The sequence below is a fragment of the Phocoena phocoena genome, chromosome 4 (assembly GCF_963924675.1).
Source record: "Phocoena phocoena chromosome 4, mPhoPho1.1, whole genome shotgun sequence".
Lineage (NCBI taxonomy): Eukaryota > Metazoa > Chordata > Mammalia > Artiodactyla > Phocoenidae > Phocoena > Phocoena phocoena.
The window spans coordinates 66,917,281-66,940,168 of record NC_089222.1 but is presented as its reverse complement, the minus strand read 5'-3'; the positions used below and the strand labels follow the sequence as shown (position 1 = coordinate 66,940,168).

The 22,888-nt window shown below is 38.9% G+C and overlaps 1 protein-coding gene across 2 annotated transcripts in view; it reads right to left on the bottom strand.

Annotated features, from left to right (window-relative positions):
* The window catches only part of LPP (LIM domain containing preferred translocation partner in lipoma), a 448,510-nt gene that overhangs the window by 225,296 nt on the left and 200,326 nt on the right, over positions 1–22,888 (bottom strand). The window lies entirely within an intron of this gene.

The following is a 22,888-nucleotide window of genomic DNA, read 5'->3' as shown; positions in this document are numbered from 1 at the left end:
GTATACGAAGAGTCATTTTGTAAATATTATCAGCACTCCTGCTCCTCCAAGGGTTAGCCTATAGAGTTCCAGAACTGCCTCAATATGCAAGACGTTGGGTATGGTTCTATCTAACGCATTGCTGCTCTAGGCAGTGGACTGAGGTTCTGATGGCCATCGTTGGCCACTCCCCTGCGTAAATCCTAAAGGACCATGGAGGGCAAACAGGTATTAGGATCTTAAGGTAAATGACTGAAGCTATATAGTATATTTCCCCAGCATAATGCCTTATCATATCCACAATATCACTCCTTCCTGACAACAACCCTTAGCTGTAGGGAAAGAATATTTTCTCTACAGGTGAGGGGACATATATAATGTCAAAATCAGAAGAAATATCAGAAATGATTTAGTTTTACTTCTTTATTTAAATTTAGGAAAACAGAAACCCAAGTTTTGGAAGATATGGGCAAAGGTATGAGATATAAAGATGTTTGGTACTCAACATTTCTCTAATGACTAGAAAATTTTATTTTCTGCCAATATTGTTTAGAACTGCATTCGTTCTGTTGATCTAAGTTATTTAAAGATTTTTGGGGGGAATTCCTTTCTTTTTTTTTTTTTTTCCTTTTTTGTTCAAGGAATGATATTTGGCATTGGTAAAAGGAAGCACACAACACATTTCTTCTAAATGTACTATCCCTTTACAAATATTTTATGACCAAGGAAAGAAGGGCTCAATAGGTTTCTCTGAAGCTATGCTCAGTTACAAGGGACCACACGGCAAAACTGATGTTAGAAAGAAGGGATCCAGGTGCCTACACAACAGCTATTATTGGGCACCTATCACCTAATAAGAAGAAAGTGACACTGCACTCCACTGGTGAGTCCACACCTCAAGGACACCATCTGATTTAGAGCCATACATTTCTTAACATGGATGAGGGCAACACCCTGAATACAGATGTGGTCCTCAAAACCATATTAAAAAAGAACCATTTAAGAACTGGCAATGGTCACCCAGATGAAGAGTATATTGAAAGCATTTATGACTACTGATTTCAATATACTAAAAAGAAAGCCATGTAAACAGGTATGCCCTTCCTTCCCTCCTTCCTTCCTTCCTTCCTTCCTTCCTTCCATCTTCCCAATATCAGAGAAAAAGTTCCAGAGCTTAAAAGTAGCACCAGGGTTTAGAAAGCTTTCAGCTTAATAAAAGCAGAATAGATCTATTCAAAGACGGGATGGACTGTTTTGGAAGGTAATAAGCATCTCATCACTGGGAATAATTAAGCTTATAATAACTAAAGTAACCATTAACTAAGTATATAGTATGTGTCAAACTGGGCTACCTGTTTACATGTATTTCTCATATACTCTTTACCACAATCCTATAGGTACATGCTATTATACCACTTTGCAAACAAAAAAGCTGAAGCTTAACATCACATAGTGAATATAAGGCAAAGAAAAATTCTGAGCCCAGTTCTACCTGATTTCATAATTTATACTAACCTCTTTCTTCCCATTCCTTTCCTTCTCTGCACCTCATACCAGGCCACAGCCACCTAGGAATGGATCTCATCAACAAATATAAGATTCAGAAGAACTGATTTTCCTTTTGTTGAGTTAATGAGTCTGCCTATAGTCAGTTTTATGCCACCCATCACCCATAAGTATGGCATTTCCTCCCAATTGTTGACCCCCTGAGTTAAAGACACCATCATGCCATAGAGCAAAGCCTCACAGATGAAGCCGCAGTATCCCAAGTCCTTAACATTAAAAGTTAATCTCCTAAAGGGAGACCTTACCAAACACTGAATGAGGGCATTTATTCCATTTCTTAGTCCGGCACTGTGTGTGGCTTCAGGAAAGTTGTTGACTACTAAACGTTAACCAAACATCCTATTTTTAGAAGAATATTTAGCTCCATCTTTATAGTGTCTGGACTTGTAACTACCCATTTCTCTAACACTAAGCTGAGCTGCACAAGAAAATTACTACAGTGATAGTATTTCCAGGGCACACTGAGTCACTGTCCAATGTCTAAAATGGGAAATAAATAATTTGTGAAGATTTGTTGGCACAATGAGAAGGAGGATACTCCACTGTTGCTGTTCCGTAGTAAACCTCAGGGTTTAATGTGGGGGAAATGATCTATTTCCCCCCAAAGGGGGTTGCTATCTTGTTTTCTTAAATAATACTTCAGGCTTAGGAATAAGAAAGTAAGAGTGGGCAGAGGCCAGTACCACCAATAATTATCACACGCCACTGCTGTAAAAGCAAAGATGCAGTTTGCTTCTGATGGTAACAGGCCTTTTTGGGAGAATGCATGATCAGAGTCACCCTACCCAGCAGCCAGCCAGGAGACAGGCCAAGGATCAAAGGCCTCAAGACTCAAATCCCAGGCCACACAGAAAGAAAAGGGTGTCTATCAGAATAGGCCAAATGTCACAGCTATTGTGGGAGGTTGCCCTGTCCCCAGGTGAAGTAACAGAAGCGTTTTGTCTGTACTTCGTCCATCCGAAACCTTCCTTTGCTGCCAGCTTCACCTCCAAAGGAAAAGAAGAAGAAGAAAAACAAAACAAGCCCAACTGATTATACAGGCGATGGTAATGCACCAGTCTTCACTGTGGCCAACACTATTTTGATCAAACCTAAGCTTCTTCCTTTTATAAAAAAATTGATAAATTTATTTATTTTTAACACCTTTATTGGAGTATAATTGCTTTACAATGGTGCGTTAGTTTCTGCTGTATAACAAAGTGAATCAGCTCTACGTATACCTATATCCCCATAAACCTAAGCTTCTTTTAAGATAGTTCTCCAACACATATTTCTCTTCAATTTTGATCTTCTCATAGGTGAAGAGGAAGGAAAGGATAAAAGAAACAAACAAAACTCAAAACACGATTCACTCTCCCAGCAGAGCAGCATGGTGTAAACAAAAATAATGGTTACGCTCCTGGGTTCTGAACCCTCACAGTGTTGCTGTAGAAAATAATTTTAATGGAGAGCCAGAGAGTCTTGCAAAACACATAACGAAGCCACAATAAAGTTGGATGCTTCTCCTGCTGCTCCGATTAGACCACTTCCATTCAATGGTTGTAACTAATGGCTTGTTTTTCCTCTGGTATTAGGAGCCCTATTACTGTGCTGAACATAACATACCTCATTTTGTTTTCCTAGCCATGCTTGTCTCTTTCCCTGATGACTACAATTCTATATTTATGAAATCACATAAAAATAATGTATAATCTTCCTTATTACTCCCTCTCAAATAGTATAAAATTATTCAGAGGACAATAGATTAATGTACACTCCAATGCATGCACGCTTTTTTTTCTGACCACTTCTAACTGACAGTCTATCCCTCTCTCTTTCTCTCTCTCTCTCTCTGGCTGGAGAACACACTGTACATTAGAGATAATTGACTGTGGAATATGATGATGTTTATTCAAAAACAGGTCACACAGACTGCAATTTGAGAGTCTTCCTTTATCCTCCTTACTTATTCTCATCCAAGGGAAATGCATAATACCGTTTCCTGCAAATCAGAAATATAGAGTCTTAATTGCTCCTTTAGATTTAACCTACTGAGAAACATCCACTGCAAATGTACCCACCTCCCTTGAGATTGGCGACATTTAGAAAACTCACTTCCGATTACTCATGTGTAACAAACTGGGATGAGATAGACGGTGCACTCATATCATTTTAACAGTATGTTCTACTGTTTCTAAACAAGCACATTATGGCATTTAGACTTGTCTTCTCAGGAATTTCACAAATGGACAGTAACCGCTGAGTGGGAAGGTATGGTTGGGGGGAAAACATCTCAGGCTATCAATAACCTCTGGCAATGGTAATGGACATGAAGACTGGTGTTTGACCTTGGGGTAGAGCTTTTCCTCCTGTCTGCTGCTGGTACATTCTGACTAATTCAAGTAAAAAATGGAGTTGTCCAAAAGGCAACGAGAATTCTGCCACTGAAAGTGTACTCATGTAAATCATTTATGCTGTACAAAGAGGCAATCATGTTGAATGGGTTGAATTTCACCCTAAGGTGACATTCATAGGGATCTAGTTCTCAATCTATAATACCATTCAACTTTTAGGCCAGACACTGGGTAGAGCAGGCGACTAGTAGCATACTGTCATCGCACACACACACACACGAGTCCATCACTTTCCTGCCACTTCTCAACGTAGTCTAATATAGGCCTGTGTTTAGGAAATGGGGTCAGATCACAATCACAATGATCTCATTTGTTATAGTCTTTTAATAAATGTTTACTGAGTACTGGGCTAGGTGCTCAGAAATATGCTAGGTCTAGAAACATGAAGGGAATGAGATATAAACCTGGAGTTAGTTAAGAACTTGTTATTTGACACATCATTGTGATATGTCCTTGGTATTTATTTAGAGAAGTTCTCAATGAACTTGTGAGCTAAATACTAAGCATCTTGATTCATAGGCTCTTTAGGCACTTGTAAAAGAGAAAGGAGTCCAATCTCCTTGTTTCGTAAAACTGAAGAAAAGAGAGATGACTTGTCTAAAACCACTTATGGATTATTAACTAGAGCTAGAGCCTAGGATTTTTGACCTAGAAAAGTCTACTTTCCTATATCCCACACCACTTCATTTTTTAATTTCAGTTCGGTCACTTAAATCTGGTATTGACTTAACAAACGTTTATTGAGCGCCTATTGTGCCATTTGAATGCTGAGGAATAAATTTTCATTATTTCAAGGGAAGTACACATCGTTCTTCCATCCCCCAAGGCATCCTCTCATTTCCCATGGCATCAAATTCCAAAACAGAGAACATCTAGACTCCAATATATCAGAAATGGTACACAGGATGTTGGTGTATTGAGGCAATTCCCAGTCCCTGCATACTTGGAGTGGGGCACCCCAGGGACTCCAGCAGCGTTGTCGTGTTCAGCCCTCATGTGGTTCAAAACGCCCTGAGTATGTCCAAATAGTCTGACAAAGCCTGCTCTCACCATATTTGTGGTGGGCTAGAACCAAACGTGCTGGGAACCCCTTGAGAACAAGCTGTCTTATGAGATCTATGCTCCACAATTCAAATGAAAGAGCTTGAGAAACACATCCAGACTCTGTTTGGGTAGAGGCAATGCAGGCTTTCTAAACTGCCGCTACCGATGGCCAAGAAGCACTGTGACAAAAGGGAACCTTTCTAACAGCCCAGAATGTGAGACAGAGGCTTCTGAAAGCTCAGAGCACTCAAAAATCTATCCTTTCTTTTTCCAGATGTCTTTGGAATTAATACTGAACACCAAAATTCATAAATTTGAAGCATAAAGTTTCGACACAGAGCCCGTGAAGTTTGTAACCAGGAACAAGAATAATTTCAATCCAGCTGCAGATTCTCTGCGATGTCCCGGGTTAGGGGGATGGAACAGTCGTGGAGAACCAGAACTGAGTGGTGGGCTGGGAGACCTTGTGCTAGTCTCCCTTCTGTCTTCTATGCCTTGAGCACTTGGCTCTAAGCGTTACTTTCCTTGCCTATTTCCTACCCCACTGAAGTCCTCACAAGCAAGGACTTCCTCATCTTCTTCATCTTCTTCATCTCGTTAGATGCAACCCCTAGCACAGGGTCTGGCACATGGTAAGAGCTCAATCAATGTGTGTGGAGTAAATGAGAGGAACAAGGGCTTGAACTAGATGTTACCTAAACCCCTCTCTAGCGCTTCAGTTTATTACTTCAACCGAGAAAATATCAGGGTGGTCGCCTGAAGGTCTGAGAAGAGGGACGATAAGGAAGAAAGCTTTGATTCCAGAATCTGAGGCACTAAGTGCTTCCTGGTACTTTCTTTTTATTAAGGTTTATGGAACTACACTTTATACGGAAGATTTTCATTCAGGCTTTTGTAGAGATCTCCTTAAAATATACCTTGTGCTGAACCGCTAGACTGACTGAAACAGGTAGTACAGGTCTGGTCTAACCAAGCTACGCAGTTTACCTGATAGTTCCATGCAGACAGAAGGACCCACATCCGGAACAGAGCAAAAAATGAGATCACAGAGTGAAAAGACTTCAAATCGATTCTTATGACCAAAAGCAAAAGAAAAAAGAAAGAGGAACGCTATGTCACATTAGATAATATTTTGATGAAACATCCGTCAAAGACAGAACTGTGATAGCTTGAAGAATTACTGCATGAGTGATATACAGATATATTTTTCAATTCTATCCCTGCTATTTTCCTTGTAAATATTGTGACTGCATTACTTGCCCTTTGTCAGAAGAGGGATTGATTATTTTTATTGGCATATTCCCCTCACTCCACTCAATTTTATTTTAATATACTCACGCCATTAGAATAAGTTAGCTGGGAAAAAAATCACCATGGGGAGCAAAATTAGGTGAGATACAAATGTGCTCGAGACAAGTGTGTTCATTCACTACAAATGGAAGAGTAGTCTTTGTACGGTCTTTCCTATTATTATTCCTAAAAACTCAGTACGCAGACAGCCACTCCCACCAGACAGTACTATTAATAGTGCCCACAGGGCTGCTATCTGCCAGCATTAACCCTTACGATACCAGGTACGTCAGCAACTGATACATCATTACCTTTACTTCTCAAATTACAGTAAGAACTGTCATGGAAGCCACAACAAAAATCAATGTAACGCTTACTGAACATGTGCTCTGTACAAAGAACTGTGTTCCCACAGTGAAGTGGGAGGCAACCCGGCTGGGTTCTGTTTAGACTGGCTGGTGCCTATGCACTACCAGTTACCAAGGTATTTGCGCCCTTTACTACAGAGTTCCTTACTCTCAAGAGACTCACAGTCTAGTACGTTGACAGCAAAATGTCTCTTTCGCGAAGATTAAAATGACTTGGCAGAATGATGCAAAGACGATTGAACGTGCAAATATCCCTGTTGGTTCCGTCATCACGTCACACTGGGTGATGCTGGGCCAATCACTTGCCTCAGATCTCCTGTGGAAGAGAAATTCTTCTAGATTCTTCTCCCTCTGGGCCACGGAAAGCTCAGAAAGAAGGCTGTGCCTAGACTGTCTTCTATGGGAGACAGAAGAGTCGCTGGAATAACTGAAACAAAGGAGCAAATGGGAGTGGCGAAAAAAAAAAGGAAACACAAGCAAATACTAAATTTGGGAGAGAGTTGAGGACTAGTGAGAGAAAAAAACAGCAAGTCAAAAATGGAGCATCAACATTGCTACTAAATATCACTGAAGAATAGATTCTATCTGTCCATGGGTGGTAGTACTGAAACATGGGGTCTTAGTGAAAGGGTTGTCTGAAATCTTATCTCTGGTGAAGTAGACAAAGCTATTAGCTTAATTCCTTCAGATGCTGTCACATAAATGACTTAAGGGATCCCACAATAAAGATGTGATCAGATGTTCTGAACCTTGAGCCTTAAAAGAGGCACCAAACTCTGGAAGACATTTCTCAAAAGCACAGAGATGGCCACCACATCAGGGATTTCCCCTTAGTCCATTTGTTTTGACCATGTAACCAAATAAACCTTTAAATGCTACAGATACAGAAAAAGGTCCTGTAGAGGTGCAGCCATGTGCAGCATCGGTGGTCTGGAAGGCCCTTCTGTCTTCCCAGTATCACCAGTCCCAATCCTAGCCATCCTTTAGGCTAGATCAAAGGCTGCTTCCTCATAAAGGCTTCCCTGATCGCTCAAGCTGAATGTGACCCTAAATCATCTGATACCAGTAGATTTTTAACAGCTTTGGCTACCCATCACTTTATCCTGTGCTGTAGGCATCATCATATGTGTTTTATCCCTCCTAACACGGGGTCTGGAATATGGTATGCACAGAATAAATATTTAAGAAAGAGAAACATGGAAGGAGGGAAGGAGGCAGGAAGGGAAGGAATAACTCTTCCCAAGCAAATACCCAGAGTAGAAGAGATACTTTTAAAGAAACACGGATTGACAAGAAATGAAGCTTCAGGGCCCATCACTTCCTTCGGCCCCTTCTAAGGCCTTCAGAGGGTCCAAGCAAGTCCTTGCTGCCTCTTTCCACTGACTGTCCTCTGTTACATACTCATGTGGGACAGTGTTGGAATGGTGTCAGGAATTTGGGGGTTTGTTTAGGGGAAGATGAGTTGAGGATACATTTAGTTGAGCATCGTCGGATACATTTATGTACGGTTTGCTGTCACTACAGTGTGTGCATAAGGCATGGCCGATTACCATTGTGTAGGAATGACTTCCTGGCGTACTTTCAATGCCCCTGGGTCCACCACTCTCCTAGCTCTGGGACTCAGGGTTATGGAGCCAAAAATCCTGTGACAAGAATGTGGCCTGCAACACCCAGCATGTGGATTATGCTGGTAGAGGAGAGAAACACGGTGTGAAATGTATGTAGCCAGAAGCTAGGTCAGCAGAAAGTTCTACCAACTGTCAGATGTGTAAAAGTATACTCATAGAGAGGACTACTCAGTACTCAGTGATGCAAACAAAGATGCTTTCCCTTATTAGGACTGTACTCAGTGATGTACTAGAAGCAATTATAAATGTACCACTGACTTGATTTTCTTTTTTGATGTGGATTTCACAAAATAGAATGTATCAGTGTATGAACTCACAGCAACAGTATACGTATTTTTGTAACAGCTTTCAAATAAAAGAAACTCGATAGAAGAGTCCCCAAATTTGACAATCATCTTAAGTTTTAGAACATTAGGACATTACCAACAGCAGTTGTACAGATTAAAGGAAGTTTTCCAAACTTTTAATAGTAATAATAATAACAATAAATTTCTATTAACCATTTAAGAGGGAAGAGTGAAATTATCTTTCTATTCTCCTTATAGAAAAAAATTACAAAGTTAGGTTGCATGGAGAGGTGACCAGAGAGCATGCAGCCACAAGATGTAAGAAAAAGTCATTGGGGAAAAAAAAAAAAAGTCATTGGGCATTTAATTAATTAATTAATTAAAATGATATTTTTCTGGATTTTGTGACTTTCGTCATATTTCACAGATTTTTAAAAACAATTTAAAATATGTCTCATTCGCTTTTCTCACTTGAAATAAGTATTCATTTTCTTACATAATTGTTTTCGGATGAATTATGTCCCCCCAAATTCATATGTTGAAGTACCCTAGTACCGTAGAATGTGACTGTATTTGGAGATAGGATTTTCAAAGAGACACTTACATTAAAATGGGATTGTCAGGTTGGGCCTAATCCAACATGACTGATGTCCCTCTAAGCAGAGGAGCTCAGGACACAGATGCACAAAGAGGAAAGAGCAACTGAGGACACAAGGAGAAGTTGCCCATCGATAAATAAGCCAAGGAGAGAGGCCTCAGAAGAAGCCAACCCTGCCAACACTGCGATCTCAGAATTCCAGCCTCCAGAAACATGAGAAAATAAATTTCTGCTGATTAAGTCATCCAGTCTGTGGTACTTTGTTATGGCAGCCCTAGCAAACTACTGCAATAATTTTCTGGTCATCATTTTGTATTTTTAAAAGAAGTCTCCCCAAAGTGATAAGCTCCAAAGCTTTAGGTCCCACAGAATCTGAATATATCTACACACACACACACACACACACACACACACAATCTCACTATTCACTGTTGGGTGTATTAACTCTAGTAGCGAAAGCCAAGGCTGTTCTGTCAGAAATTCTTACTTTTTATACATACTTCTTTACAAAAACTTTCTATCTTCAACAGTCATTTATACTGTAGTAACTACCAATTAGGATTCAATCATTTAATCAAAAGGTTTATTTGGCTTCTGAGATTTGTGTAACCTTGGCATCTACAGAGCCATCATCTGTAGAGCCTTCCCAGATGGAGCACTGAAGAACACCTAGATATCACTAGATATCAGCCCCAGCCTTTTATTGACTGTCCTGTTAAATGAATTCCCTATTTTTCAATCTAAATTTTAAGCAACTGCAGAGGGCATTCTGTAAACAGAAAAGCTGGGGATTGCAATTTCTTTTAGTTCCATGTTGCATGCTATGGATTTTATAGACAAGGGACAAGGATTCTATGATTTATACAGTGTACAAAATTGAGGAAGTGACTTGGATTCTCTAAAATCGTGTCATCATCTGCAAAAGAAGATAATTGCCCACTCTTTGTCCATCTCAACAAGTTTTGTTTTGTTTTGTTTTCAGGAACAAATGAGACAATGGATATGAAAATGTATTACGTTAAAAAGTTCACTGTTATTTTATCGAAGGCAATGGTAAATCACCTATCAATGTAGACACAGGATTGTTCTTGATCTCCCAAATCTAGAGGTTTAAAAATTGTTTTAAAGTCCTGCCTGTGAGACCTTGGACAGTCATTCTCTGGGTCGTAATTTCTTGTAAATGGGCAAGATGGCTTCTTAGGAAAGCAAAGGGACACGTTTCATCTCTGACAGCCTAAAAATCTGTGAACTTCCCATTACTGAGAACATTTTTGTGGTAATTATTATGTTCCAGAAGACTACTGGGAAAGCTTGTTTTCATTTCTAGGACTTTTTTTTTTTACTTTGTAATGGGTTAACACTCAAAGTAGAAAACTAGACTCCTGTTTTTAACAGAGACATTTAGCGTGGAATAAGCATGGAACCAGAGGATATAAAATGGAAACCGATGACTTCCTCACCTGAACACCTCTTGCTAAAGGAAAGGGTCCTTTGTAAACATGATCCATGCAGTTAAGAAAAAAAAGGAAAGCAAGCAGCAACAGCACACTTGTGCTCCCCCCTATTAATAGCCTGGTACTAGGACTCATAGAACTGCCACAGAAGGCTGAACAGTCCTGGGCTTTGCCCGTGACCACGTTCACACTTCCACGGTTCATTCAGTAAGGCTTTCCAAACAAACCTGGCCTAGGCTCACTCATTTGGCATTTCTCCTGTAGGAATGCAACTCAATGCTCTACCCAAAGGTTCTAAGAATGACAGTTTGGGATATTTATTGATCGATTTAATCCTCTCTCAGGACCGGCTCATTTTGAATCAATGGCAAATGTCACGAGTCAATGGAACATTCACTTTGTCTGGCTTTGTACTTTGGATATAAGTGGGTTGGGTTTTACAGCTTATTTTAACTTTTTCTTTCCCCTTACCCTTTTCTGATCAGCTCTTCAAAGACAATGTCAATTATTCATGCCAATGTACAAAACAATGTTACTCCTGGCATTTTGCAAGCTAGTTCACATGTTTGGGGGGAATTAGATCACACTTGAAAGACTGGGCATTGTTGGTTTTGTTTTCTCACTTGGAGACACGTTGCTGATGCGACACATTGGCTCTGAGGAGGCCTTCATATCTTCATGCATCTTCGTGCAATTTGTCCTGCAACTCTCAGAGCTCAGTAGTACTTTCCTCTCGGAGATTCAAGGCTACTGGCTAGATTCTTGCCTATGACATTCCATTTAGCTCCATTCCATAGCCCACCCATCACACCCCTCACGCTGTTGCTTCGTAAGTACCGGGCAGGAGAGACCAGTAGATGAGGAATGAAGAAATGAACTTATATCATCTATTAGAAAAATAATTAGGAAAGCTTTCCTGGCAGATAACCTCTCAATAGACTCATGCTAAGAAGAGGGATCCTTAGCAGCTTAGCATATGGGTCCTACTCATGATCAGAAAAGAACGTGATTTAAGGTTTACAGCTGGGTTGCTGCACATCAGGGAAGATTTTTGTTAACATCCTTTTATAGACAATTTGTGTAGTATCATCCATGGTTAAGAGCTTGTCATGTGGTCTTGGGTGAGTAGCCTAATCCTTCTCTATCTTGGTTTCCCACTTAGTAAAAACTCAGGATATTAATAGTACTTTCTTTTATACTTTTTTCCAGGACTAAACGAGCCAACGCACATGAAGGCATTGCAAAGAGAAATAATAACTCGCCTTGGGTGATAGCTAGCATTCATATTTGAAAGCGGGTTTGAAAACTTCAGAACACACACACATTTTGCCACACTAGATTTTCAAGCATAAAGTTTCTCAAGTGATTAGAATGTGCTTGCTGAGGGGACATGAGCTCCCAGTAGTTAAAAATCACTATTGTTAATATTCATCATTTATTAGGTATTACTTACCCACTAACTTTGGTAAGTAACAGAAAGCTATGTTACGGTCTTCACTAGGCGTGCTTGTATTTTTTTGTTGTTGTTCATTTTAATTTCTAAAAACTTTTTATTGAAATATAGTTGATTTACAACATTGTGTTAGTTTTAGGTGTACAACCAAGTGATTCAGTTATATTGATACATATATATAAAATATATATGTTTACTTTTACATTCTCTTCCATGATAGGTTATTAGAAGATATTGAGTATTGTTTCCTGTGCTATCTATACAGCACAAGCTTGTCTTTCAGCTATAACATGTTAAGATATAAGTGGTGAGCCAGGCTTTACATTGATCTTATTTTTAGAAGGTAAATGGCAAGAAAACTGGAGAATCAGAATAGCAGTCAATTAATATTGAAATAAATCTAAGTTAAGGAAGATCTTTTGATTTCTCAGCCATTAGAGGCTCTGGATAATAAAACAATCTAATCTTGACTACTTTCCCACCCCTCATTTTGAATCCCATTGATTCAAAACTAATAGAGGTCACATCCTACATGAACCCTTGCAAAACTGAAGATCACTACTTCTTCTGAAGATCACTAGAACTCTCTCAGGCCCTTTCTTTTAGCATTTACAATTCCTGTCTTGTGTGAACTATTTGTCCATAAGTAACTGATCGTGGGGGGAAATGCTCTATTCTCTAAGCAAGTGGGGATGCTAGCTCTACTGTTTTTTTTTTTTTTTGGACTTCACACTGATCAATAAGAAGGTAAGAGGGCTTCCCTGGTGGCGCAGTGGTTGAGAGTCCGCCTGCTGATGCAGGGGACACGGGTTCGTGCCCTGTTCCGGGAAGATCCCACGTGCCGCGGAGCGGCTGGGCCCGTGAGCCATGGCCGCTGAGCCTGTGCTCCGCAATGGGAGAGGTCACAGCAGTGAGAGGCCTGCGTACCACAAAATAAATAAATAAATAAATAAAAATAAGGTAAGAATGGTCAGAGGCCAGTGTCACCAATAATACATATCTCAAGCTCTTTGAGGATGAACTAAAGTTTAGTTGATTTTTTGCTTATCTTTTGGCATCTAGAAAAATGGTATATGTTATTTACTGAAAGTAAAAATTTAAGAAAAATAGTTCAATGCAGGAATATACTAACATTGGTACTTTGTAAGCAGCTCTTGAGTTGCACAGAAAGACCTTAAGATATCCCCAAATTGCAGGTGGGAAAGCGGTCCCCTGTTGACAAACACGTTGGGCCATTTATGCAAAGAATCGTTATAAAGACTCCAAAGTATTGCAGTAGTACTCGTTTCAAGGCAAAGGGATAACCTGAAAAGATAACTTGAAAGAGGAGGGTGAGACAAAATATCGAGCTGATGAGAAGCACATGTCAAGGTGAATGACACGTGGTGTGAACAGAAAGTCTTGAAGAACGTGATGTCATCATCATCTGCCTTTTATTGGTTGTACTGCCACCAGGGGTGGAGACTGGATGAGGAAGAAGGTCCCTGTTATCCCAGTGAGCCTGTCATAGAAATAGAAGTAGACAAAACTCTCATCCCTCACCCATGTCCATGCTGTCTTTAACTGAGTATTCAGTTTTTAACTGCTCAAGTGCCATTTAAAAATATATATATATAGTAGTGTCACACTACATCTTTTTTGGCGAAGTAATTAAAACCAGAAGATTTTGAAAAACAGTCAACTCTAGTTCATCTCCCAAACGTCTTGAACCATCATGGCTTCCATTACTACGTATCTTGGGAAAACTTGCCCTGCCACTTGTGAGAGAACAAGTGGTGTGTATTTGCTATTTCCACTTCTCATTCAACAACCACCCTCCTCCACTGTCCCTAGAGCCAGAGACTGTGAGTCTGTTTAAGTACAAAACTATAGGAATCTGCAGATATAAACTCTGTACTCAGAAAGTGGCCCATACCTTTGCAATTTCTTAATATAAAAGCTTTTCTATTTGCAAATAAGAAAGTTCATAAGCCCATCTTTTCAATAGTTTTAAGGGAAACCACAGAAGCATCAGAACCTAACAAATCTTCCTACAACCACTTTGATCTTACACAGTGGCTGGGATTATCTTAAAACAAAACCAGGCCCTATCAGTCCCTTGCTGAAACGCTCCAGTGGATTTCCATTTCATTTAGAATAAGGACAAACTCCTTACTACAGTCCGTAAGATATGGACCCTGCTCACCTTTATCACCTCATTTTATTCATTCTCTTCCAACAACTAAGTTCCAGCCTCCCTGGCTTTCTTTCTATTCCTGTAAATGCCAAGCTGAGAGGACTCATCCTTGCTGTCCTCTGCTTGTAATATTCTTCACCCAGATCTTAGAACAGCTGGCCCCTGTGCATTATTCAGGTTTTGGCTCAAAGGTCATTTCTTCAACGACTTTCCTGAGTTGGCTATCTAAACCAGCCACACTCTATCTCATTATTAAAATCTTTTATTTTATCCACAGAAAGTATCACTGCCTAAAACTACGTCTTACTGCCTCTCTTCTGTAAACACTACTAGAATATAACCTTGAAGAGGAATGAAATATTACCCTCTTTCTGACTCTAACCCAGCACCAAAAGTAGACATTGAATTGACCTAATTTGCTTTAACTCTTAACTTTGTTTATATTCATGAAAATCTGGATTCAGTAAACTACTTAATCTCTCCAAGACTCAGTTTTTATCTGCAAAGTAGAAATAATAAAACTATCTACCTGAAAGTGTTACTGAGAAGACTGCATGAACTAATCCACAGAAAGGGCTTAGCACAGTACCTGATATAGCTTTAAAATATTTAACAGCCCCATCTATCACTTAAGATTTTTGGTTCCCCTCCTTTATCCTAAGTCCTTCAAATTATAATAATAACCTTTCAAATAGCTGTGGTATTTTATAATCAAAGAGTACTTGCCCATCTGTCATCAGATGGGCAGGACTTTCTTTGTAGTTTAGACTCCAACCTCAGATTTGATGTCAAATACCAGGGTCTATCTACCATGTCAACATTATCATGGTGTTAAAGGGAGGGCTGGGGAGCTCAGGTAGTAGAAGGCGGGTGGGATGGGGAACACGCAGTTTGGGGAAATCATACATAAATGGGTGGCAAATATTGAAAGACCTCAGGGCTTTGCACCCTTTTCACATAATAAAAGTCACTGTCACATCACTGCAGACTTATCTGGATAAAAAAATAACAGAGGGAATGATCCTGTGCTCAGCATTTGTTCATTCATTTTTTTCTGAGGACTTACTACTTGTCAGACAGTGTTCTCTATACAGCAGTTAACTAAACAGAAAACCAAACAAACAAAACTCTGCTCTCGGGATACATTCTAGAGGGAGAGACACAAAAAAACAAATGATTAAGATACACAGTATGTTAGATGGAAATAAACATTACAGGGGAAATTGGAGATTGGGATTGACATGTATACACTGATGTGTATAAAATGGATGATTAATAAGAAAAAATAAAGAAATCAAACCAAGCACACCGTGGAGGCTCCAGATAGCCCAGAGCAAACAGTAACTATATATGGACTGCGTGGCCTGCACTAGCTTTTAAAATTGTTATGTTTTTAAGGACTTATCTATGTGCCTGATACAAATGATAAAAATATGTGGTCTCTGTTCTCTAAGAGCAGGAATGTGCAGTGAAATCATAATGTAAGAACAACAACAAAAAGAACAAAACAAAAAACATTACAGGGGAATAAAGTGAAGGTAGATAGGGACACTTTGGGGCAGTGGAGGGATTTTAGGGTGGTCAGGGAAGACTTCTCCAGCAAAGTAACCTTTGAGTGAGGTCCCACAGGAGGTGAGAGAATAGGCCACGTGGATACCAGGGGAAAAGGGCTCAAGAAAACAAAGGCCCTGAAACAGGAGTGTGGCTGGAGCAGAGGGAAGGAGGCGTGGAGCTATATGACGTCAGCCTGTTAATGGGTGGAAACAGTGGGGCCTTGTAAGCACAGTTCAGGCTTTTTGTTTTTTCCCTTGGCTGAGACGGGAAGCTGTTGGAGTTTTGAGCAGGACAGTGAATGAATGTGACAAACAGAATCACTCTGGGTTGAGAACAGGGCAAAGTGGAACAAAGGTGAGTAGAGCAGAGCAATAGGAGGGGGTTAAATGACCCAGGCAAGATGTGCTGGGGCTTGGACAGGTGCAGGCAGTGGAGGCACTGAGACATGGTGGAGTTTTAGACACACTTTGAAGGTGGAGATGAACGCATTTTGCTGTGTGAGAGAAAAGAGGAATCAAGTATGACTTCAGGTTTCAGGCTTGAGCTCCTGGAAGAGCAGACTCACTTCTGAAAAGAGCAACAATGCCATGTGGGAGAAGGTGAGATCAGAAGGTCCTATTTCCCTCAGTGATGAAGAAAGCTTCTTTAGGTTTACACATAACATGAGCTGTATGGGACAGAGACAAGAGCAATTTAAACTGAACACAACAAAGGAGAGAAAGACTACAATGATGTAGGCTGGGAAATTAACAAGGACTAAAATAGACTCCATCTGAAAGAAGATTTATCTACTGGTAATACAAGCTAGGAGCTAAAGACCAGAAAAGACCAGGAACACAGCTAGAATAAAAAAAAAATTAAACACGTATAAAAGCACAGCTATTAAAAAAAAAAAAAAAAAGAACTCTCAGTAATAAGAACTGTACATTGGTCCATGTCCATCATTTCACTTTGATTGATTCTTTCATTCATGAGTGCCTGACATATGCAAGATACTATGTTAGGTGTACAAGAAACACAACTGAATTAGACACGATTCACACACTTGAAGAACATAGATATCTACCTGGGGAGGCAGACACGTAACATGATTAAAATCAAATGGGATGTGGGGATGTGGAAAAATTGAAATGCTCATACACTGCTGGTGGAAATGTAAGATGGTATAGCTCCTTTGGAAAGCAGTCCAACAGTTCTTCAAAAGGCTAAACAAAATGTTACCACATAACCCATCAAGTTCACTGCTAGGTATATACCCAAGAGAACTGAAAGCAACGTCCATACAAAAGCTTGTACTCAAATATTGATAACATCATTCATAATAGCCAAAGTGGAAAAAACCCAAGCACCTATCAACTGACGAAAAAGTAAATATAGTGTAGAATGTCTACACACTGGAATATTATTCAGCAATAAAAAAGAACGAAGTACTCATGTGAGCTACAACACAGATGGAACTTGTAAATATTATGGTAAGAATCCAGTAAAAGACCATATAGGGAACATATGTATATGTATAGCTGATTCACTTTGTTGTAAAGCAGAAACTAACACACCATTGTAAAGCAATTATACCCCAATAAAGATGTTTAAAAAAAAAAAAAAAAAAAAAGTAATATTGTCTATAACAACAAAAATTTGAAGGGGAAAAAAAAACCTAAATATCCTTCCATAGTGGACAAGTTAATAAATTTGTGAACCTCCACACAGTGGAATACTGTGCTTCCCTCAGAGAAGGAGATGGCATTATAGGAACTGATACAGAAGTATGTCCACAGAATACTGTAAAGCCAAAAATGTTTTAAATAAAATAAAAAAGCAAGATGAAAAATGGTAAAAAAAAAAAAAAAAAAAAAAGACCATATATTGTATAATTCCAAATGTCCAGATCTGGCAAATCCATAGATACAGAAAGTAGATTAGTGGTTACCAAGGGCTGGAAGGTTTGAGGGAAGTGAGTGACTGTTAATGGGTAAGGAGCTTTTTCCTGGGATGAGAAAACTGTTGATGGTTGCACAACTCCATGAATACACTAAAATAATAATAACAATAATAACGATTGAATTGTACATTTAAACTGAGTACATTCTACTGTGTATGAATTATATCTCAGTAAAGTTATTACCTATTTGAAATATCCAATAAGATGTATGCTACAGTAAAGGGATTTTAAAAAGTGCTGTGAGAAGAATTCAGAAGAAAGACAAACTAATAATATGTGGGGACTGGGTGAATGGTCAAGCTTCTCCAAGCACTTAATATTAGAGATAGCTCTTGAAGGCTAAAGACTAGTTGACCAGGCTGGGAAAACAGGAGGGATACAGAATCTATTCTGTAAGTAGCAGGTTAATTTGGAGTTTTGATATTTAATTCTTCCCTGCCCCCAGATTCCCACCAATAACCTCCGGCTCAAGATGTAGTATATACTGGCTAAGAAAAAAATAGCTGAAAAGTACTCAAGCAATTTTAATGAGAACCTAAATTTTGCAAAGTCATTTCCATATTTTCAGTAAGGGGTTGATAAACTTCTTCTGTGAAGGGACATACAGTAAATGTTTTGGGCTTGGAAGATCATACAGCTTCGATGCACCTTCTCAATTTTACTGTTGTAGTGTGAAAGCAGCCATAGATAATATTTAAGCAAGTGAGCATGGCTGAATTTCAAATAACACATTATTTACCAAACCAGGTGGCAGGTGAGATTGGCCCATGGGTTGCAGTTGGCAGGGCCTTGGTCCATGTTCCCCACCTGCCTTGCTTAACTCTTCTCTGGTTCTCTGCTGGTCACTAGCAATTTCCCCACCCCTGCAGGGATTATCAGCCTCAGCTGTCTCATAGAGAGCCTGCTTAATACTGTGCATCCTTTGGATGGGATGAAAAGCAGGATTAAAAATGGGGGTTTCGGGCTTCCCTGGTGGCGCAGTGGTTGAGAGTCGGCCTGCCGATGCAGGGGACACAGGTTCGTGCCCCGGTCCGGGAGGATCCCACATGCCGGGGAGCGGCTAGGCCCGTGAGCCATGGCCGCTGAGCCTGAGTGTCCGGAGCCTGTGCTCCGCAACGGGAGAGGCCACAACAGTGAGAGGCCTGCGTACCGCAAAAAAAAAAAATAAATAAAAATAAATAAATAAATAAAATTACGGGCTATTTAAAAAAAGGGGGGGGTTCATCTGGTAAAGATTATAAGTATTATCTTTATAGTAAGTCTATCCAAATTCATGTTAAAGACTGCATGTATGCACAATGAAAAATACATTTAGCTAACAGATCTCTAAAGAATACAAAGCACACCTCTACTCTCTTATCCCTTTTCACAATAATACCTAAAGGTATTATTGTGAAATAAATAAAGGTACATAAAAAATAAACAAGGTGTCTATATTTGAGCAATAAATATACCAAGTACTTATAAAGACAGAATAAAAGGGGGCCTGTTATCTGGAACTTATATTTAGTATATAGCTTCAACTCCTGGACTCTTGATATAATGTTGACTGAACCTTGGGTTTCAAATGTTAAGTGTGTTACGTCCCAGAAATACAACTCTAAGGTTTTAACCCTTAAAGTGTTTGGCCCAATGAATATTTGATGTTTGGATAACTGTACAGTGAGCTAACACGTGTAAATACAGACAGCTACGAATGAAGGCAAGTGTCACAGAGTAGAAAGAACACATTGGGTTGGCAGTCAGAAGACCTAAGAGCTTATCCTTCCTCTGACATTGGATATTGGTATGATACTAGGCAAGCTGCCCCTGGACATGTTACAGAGTTTTCCCCACATATGAAAGTATTTGGTAAATTTTGTAAGCGGTTACAAAAATGCTACATGTTATTGTTACATAAACTAAGATGTTACAGTTAAGTAAACTTCTGAAATAAACCATATTGTATTTTTCTGAAGAACAGTCACTGAATTCTAAGGATGAAATAGAGCAAACACTATATTATTTGCTAAGAGTACATCCAAAAGTTGGGTTTTCCATATTGCAGAAAATCAAAGACCTAACATAACAAGTAAATATTTCTGGGACAATGGCAGTTTTGGAAAGTCAACTATTTGACTTTCACTTTGGGATACTTCCCAATATTCTGTGTGTAACATCTGTCAAAGGTTTTATATTCACCACTAGTTATTATACATTGATAGTGGTTGAGTGTCTTTGTTTGCTGGGGAGAACAACTATAGTTTCTCCTCTGAAATAGGACAGCGTGGTTGTTTGCAGCTGGCCAAGAAGGAAAGAAGATTTCTAGAGGGACATATCAGTGGGTCCACTTGCAAAATGAAGTGCATTCTCTTGTTCTTAAACACAGAAAAATTACATAATGCTAGAGCCATTTGTTAAAACTATTTAATTTTCCAAAGAGATTAGGGACCTGGGATACTTTCAAACATCTAAATCTATGGAAAACATTATACAAGTAAAATGAATAAATAATATTCACAGACATGTCTTAGTGTACTAGGACATCCATCCTCACAGTAACTTTTAAAATCAGGGGAAGGGGCTTCCCTGGTGGCACAGTTGTTAAGAATCTGCCTGCCAATGCAGGGGACATGGGTTTGAGCCCTGGTCTGGGAAGATCCCACATGCCACGGAGCAACTAAGCCCGTGCGCCACAAGTACTGAGCCTGCGCTCTCAAGCCTGTGAGCTACAAGTACTAAGCCTGTGTGCCACAACTACTGAAGCCCACGTGCCTAGAGCCCACGCTCCACAACAAGAGAAGCCACTGCAATGAGAAGCCTGTGCACCGCAACGAAGAGTAGCCCCTGCTCGCCTCAATAAAATAAATAAAATAAAATAATTTTTTTTAAACTCTAATAAAATAAATTAAAAAAATAAACTCAGGGGAAGGAGAGATGACAGACTGAGTCAAAATCATAAAGACCCTAAGAACCAGTCGTCTCACTGGAACAACTGTGAGCCTGAACGAGGAACACCAGAATGGCTTCCATCTTCTATTATTAAGAGGCCTTACAGAATTAGTGTGGAGGTCTAAGGCCAGGAGATCAGCTCCTTTTAACAATAGTTATTATACCTTTTAAAGGTCCTTTATACTTCCGATCTCATTGGTCTTGAACCAATATAGAGAGAAATTGTGATTTAGAAAAAAGTGTCAAGTTTTCTACTCAAATGTGTCACTTACGAGTTGTATAACTCTTCAGGTCACTGTAACTCTTCAGGCCTCAGTTTCTCATCTGTAATTTTAAGGGATTATAACCTACTGATTCTGGAGATAACTTCTATGTCTGACAGTTTCAACAGGCCAGTCTAGAGGAATGGAGAGTAAAGATTTATTATTTTTATTTTCCAATTTCCGTCCTTCAAATTTGCAGGAAACTGTCTCTTCTTCAATCAAGAAGCAAATCTTCCAAACATAGAAAGTTGATGGATAGACTCTTATCTATAAAGGAAATAAACAGTTGAATCAAGAATTTATTTGCAGATGAAATGATCAGGAAGAAAAGCCTAAGGAGTCTTAAGAAGCTAGTAAAACTGTTAAAGAATAAGATGCAAGGTCAATATTAAAAAATCAATGGTATGTGTATACACTACAAAATGACTGCAAATTAAGAATTTTTTAAAAATACCATTTATAATAGCACCCAGAATATGAAAGAATTTAACAAAATACGGGTAAAACTATAATACATTGTTGAGAGAAATTAATAAAAGCATAAATAGAATGAGAGATATACCATGTTCATGGGTTGGAAGACTCAATATTGTTAAGATATCAGCTCTTTTCAAATTATAGATTCAACAAAATCTCAACTGAAATCACAGCAAGTTATTTTGTGGAAATTGACAAGCTGATGCTAAAATGTATAAGGAAATGGAAAAGACTTAGAATAATCAAAGCACTTTTGAAAGAGAAGAAAGATGGAAAGCTTATATTGTCAGATTTCAAAATCTTGTATAAAAGTCAGAGATCAAGATAGTGTGGCATTGGCTTGAGCATAGATACACAAATTAATGGAAAAGAATAGAGTCCAGATGGACCCACACATATGTGGTCAACTGATTTTTGTCAGAGGTATCAAGGTATTTCAAATGAAGAAAAGAGTCTTTTCAATAAATCATGATGGAAAAACTGTGCACCTCAATGGGGGTAAATGACTTTTGACCCTTATCTCACACAATACACAAAGATTAACTCGAAGTGAATTATAACCTTGAATTTACCTGTAAAACATCTAAAAGAAAGCACAGAATAAAATATTTATGACCATGAGGAGGCAAAAATACCTATGGAAACAGAAAGCATAAACTATAGAAGATAAAAGTGATAAATTGACCTCCATCAAAAGTAAATACTTCTGCTCTTAGAAAACAACATTAAGAAAATGAAAAGTCAAGTCACCAACCGGGAATGCATATATCTAAGGACTCTTACTCAGAATACATAATGTACTCTTCCAAAAGAAAAAAAAGAAACAATCCAATTTAAAAAATAAACCAAAAATTTGGTGACACTTCACAAAAGAAGACATACAAATGGCTAATAAGTGCGTGAATAATAAGTGTTCCATATCATTAATCAAAAGGAAAATGTAAATATAAACCACAATCAGATACATCTATACAGCATGAAAATAGCTAAAATTAAGAAGATTGACAACACCAAGTACTGCCAGGATTAGGGAGCAACTGGACCTCTCATACAATGCTGGTGAGATTGTAAAATGGTACATTTAGGAAAACAATTCAGCAGTCTCTTATGAAGTTAAATATTTACCACACAACCTAGCAATTCCTCTGCTAGGTATTTATCCAAGAAAAATGAAAACTATGTTCATATAAAGACTTGTACATGAATGTTCATAGCAGCTTTATTAATAATCAAAAATGGAGAAAAAAAATGCCCCCAAACAAGTGAATGGATAAACAAAATGTAGTATATCCATATAATGGATACATACACAAATGAAGCTCAAAAAAATTATAGTGAGTAGAAGGAGCCTAGATGCGAGAGTATATACTATATGATTCTATTTATATGGAATTCTAGAAAGGGAAAAAATAATCCATGTTAGAAAGCAGAAAGGTTGCCTGGGGCTGAGGGTAGAGGGGGCTGACTACAAGAGGGCTCGAGGGA